Below are 4,197 nucleotides of genomic sequence, written 5' to 3' on the forward strand. Positions count from 1 at the left end.
ATCGGAAGAAGGGACGGTTAAAGGCTGACACTTAAGATCTTAATATTCAATGATCGACAAATAACAATTAGACACCTGTTACTTGAATAACATATGGGTCGACCTTTTATCTTTTTTTTTTTTTGTTACCCCTTTTTCTAACATCTTCATCGAAATATAAGCTTCCTTCCCGTTCTCGCGCGACTCCTCCCACGCACTCTGACGTTCTTCCTCCCTTTCCTCTTGCGAAGATCCGGTAAAAATTCTAACGTGTTCTCACAACCCACAACTAGAATATAATTTTTTGTTCGATGTTTTGACATCTGGAGATTTTGTGGTGTTCTTGTGAAATTGTTACCGTTAATGAAAGTTCTTAAAACGGAATAAATCGAATTGTAAAAACAATAAATTACAAAATTTATTAGGTTTATATGAATTATATATTTTATAGTCTCATTGGTTTATCCATTGAACATAAATATTAAATTTATGCATATTTATATTACAAAATGGACTGTTCTCTTTTACACACGTGTCCTCTCGAAAAAAACGCTGCAAAAAAGTAGAAGAGAAGAAACGCACGTGTGGATATTTTTTATCTAACCCCCTTTTAAATCATAGAGTATACTCGAGGAAGAAACACCGCGTAATCGGCGGGAATGGACAGAGCATAAAATCTGAATGACATAAAAGTAGCGAACGAAGATTGGTCGCCGACGCGTCTCGCTTATGAATTCGACTGTAAAAAATGCCGCGAGATATACGACGCCGTTACTGGGATTGGAACTAATTACCACCCAGGAGTCGACGTCCGAGCGTATCCCGCACGATAATAGTGAATCAGCAGCGTTAGCTGACCTCCTATCGGCGACCATAGAACCCGACCTCGGCGTCGACCTCGCCGATTTATTCGCTCATAACGAGATAAAAAGAGAAGAAATGCGACGAAGGGTCTTATGAGCGAAAGGAAGAAGGCGGGGGAAAGAGAGAGGGAGATGGGCATACTCTCGTATGCGGCCCAAGGCAATATTCATAGCCGATGCCATTCGTCTACCCCTCATCATCGTCGTCGTCGTCATCGTCGTAGTCGTCGTCATCATTGTCGTGTGTCGTCGTTATTTATCGACGACAACGCGACGCTTCTCGCGATGTCCGATCACGAATCCATCGGCAGATGCGTCACTCATGCCGCCTCATCGATTATCCGCAAATCGAATCTCGCCTCTTTTCATTCCGTCTGTTCCTCTCTCTCTCTCTCTCTCTTTCTTTCTCTCTCTTTCTCTTTCGGGCAATACTCGAAAGGAACGCTCGATGGATCAGCGATTAAGGATAATCGCGCGCCGAGTGCCATTCGATTTGTTCGAACGCGCGCCGCGAGTGCCGTGAATTCGCGCGATACCAATCACGTATTTATCGTTGAATAAAACCGACGACGGTTCTCCTCAATTGTGGGCGCATCGTGTACGTCGAGAGCTTTTGCTCTTTTTATTTAATTATCATGCCCGTAAATACACGTAGCTTTCAGATATACGGAGTGTTTCATAGACTAAGCTTTCGATTATCATGTTATTTATATATTATATTATTATCCGATTAATCGCGGAGCAAATCTTTAAATAAAAGGATCAATATGTAAAGCAATGTGTGTATATATATACATATATATGAGACACTCCGTATAAATGATTATCTCGATAAAGAAAAGTAAAACTCACTGATATCTGCGAGAAAGAGTTGTACATCAAATGAAGCTGCAACAATTGACATATCTCTGTAAAAGAAAATATAAAATTATATTCACATTTGATGTAATTAATATTTTTCAGAATAATAATTTTTAACACAACTTATTAATATTTATATATTAAAGCTGCGAATTTACGGACTTGATATAAATAAAAAAAATTACAATTGTTATGTATATAAAATTCTGATCATTATTACTATTTTATTTTACTGTATCATTATATATTTCATTATTATTATATATTTCATTATTACTATTTTATTATTATAAGTACATCATTGCTCTATTTCGTTAATATATTTCACGTTAAAAAATATTGGCGTAAAAAAGTTTGGCTGAGAAAAAAATATAGAAAGACTTCTGTCCTTAATTATCTAATATTGTAATATTGCTTTAATTATTACGGTGAATAAATGAATATTCTTACCGGTCGATGTGTGCGTTGCCCTCGTTCATCCTGTCGGCCTCCTCGTCGCTCCAGGCATTCACTCGCACAAGACAAACCGATCGCGGAGAAATGTCATTAACGATAACGCGCTCTAATTAAGACGTTGTTTCACTCCCGATGTTCGATTACGTACGCGATATTTTATTTAAACACAACTTTCGACACTCCCGTGATACACCCGTGACTTGACTCGGCACTCCCGGAAATTGCACGTTGCCGCGTAAAATATTCCGACGACGCGAAAATATCTTCGTAAAAGACGCCACAACTTCATACCGACGCTACACTCCCGCTTACGTCACAGGACACTGTTCGCTTACCTAGGTTAATTTTAGCGTCGCGTACCCCGATTAATTAAATGCTCGGCGTTTTCGCCACTTCCAATCACACGTACGATATATCGTGAGACGCGAGAAACGAGGAAGAAATCAGCGAAATACGATGCCCGTCTGATTATTTAGCTTAATTAACGATCGATTAATTTATCGTCACGTATCTCAATTAGTTCGACACTCTCGACAATCGTCCGAACGACGCTACGTAAAAACTCGGACGACGCGAAGGCAACTTCGTTCCGACGTCACATAAAAGTGAAATATATACGCTATATCAAGAATATTTAACATTACGTATACGTGTATGCATTAATTTTAAAAACTCGAACAATGCGAAGAAACGATTTTCGCATCGACGTATTTTCGCCGAAACGTTGATACGTCTCGCGATACTGAAACCTGATATTTTCATCACTCGATACATTCCGAACGTATACAAGAAACTAGTGAAAAAAATGCTGTACACACGATACTTTCGACTTATTACGCGAAAAATATTTCTCTAATTGAAAAATTCGAGCCAGCGAACAACAAAACTTAACGCGCATTTTCGATGATTTATTGAAATAAATATTGAGAGTGAAAGTGAGAGAGAGTGAGGGAAGCAGGAGAGAGAGAGAGAGAGAGAGAGAGAGAGAAAGAGGGAGGGAGAGAGGAAGAGAGAGGGAGTGAGCATCAAAATATCAAAGTACATATAACAAGATCTAATTGTAAGAGAAAGAGAGAAATTCGATATTGTCCGCACATGTTTACCCAACAAGTATCGCTCGACGACTCCACTACACTCATAATCAGTCCGTGAGGGCATGAGCGTGGTGGGGGAAGGTTGTGCGAGTCGCGAATAAAGCGCGATTACTAATCTATTTCCGCGCGCGTCCTCCTGTCGAGATATAACCTAGTGAATGCGCGAAAAAGGACGACGGACGAAACGGATTCGACGATGCGACTAAAGGCGATGGAACGGACCCGACGACGTGATTAAAGAGGATGGAACGATTCAACGATTCGTAATTGTTCTAATTCTAATCTATCTCCGCGCACATCTCGTGTCGAAGTATAACCTAATGAGTGCACGAAAAAGGACGACGGACGAAACGAATTAGACGACGCGACTAAAGGCGATGAAGCGGATTCGACGACATGATTAAAGGCGATGGTACGAATTCGATGACGCGATTAAAGGCGATGAAATAGACCAGCGGGGCGGATAACAACGATAAAACATCGTTCGGTGAATACACATCTTTCCATTTTTTATTTGTTTATATTGCGATTAATACGTGCGTCGCGCGTAAAATTATGTATAAGTTATTAACGCGACAAATAATCTCTCTTTTCTCTGTTAAATATGTTCTTAACTGCGAGATTTTTTTGTAAAACGTCGAAAATTTAGAAGTGTAATAAAATCGTGCGATCGATTGTGCAAATCGTAGTTTTTGGTCATCCATGGCTCTTCAAGAACAACAATTTATTTCAAATATATTTACGTAAATATGTAAACACACATACAGTTCTCTCGCGATGTTTGACAGCCTACTTGACAGTAAAATATACGGTATAATCCGAACATTAAAATACGTTCGAAACATGTTAAATATACATCTACTCTTTAATCTAATATTCAAAATTTAAAATTTATTTATAATATTTAACATAATATTATATAATAAGTATAATATTTAAAATAT

The sequence above is a fragment of the Formica exsecta genome, unplaced genomic scaffold (genome assembly GCF_003651465.1).
Source record: "Formica exsecta isolate Colony F162 unplaced genomic scaffold, ASM365146v1 scaffold500, whole genome shotgun sequence".
In the NCBI taxonomy this organism is placed as follows: domain Eukaryota; kingdom Metazoa; phylum Arthropoda; class Insecta; order Hymenoptera; family Formicidae; genus Formica; species Formica exsecta.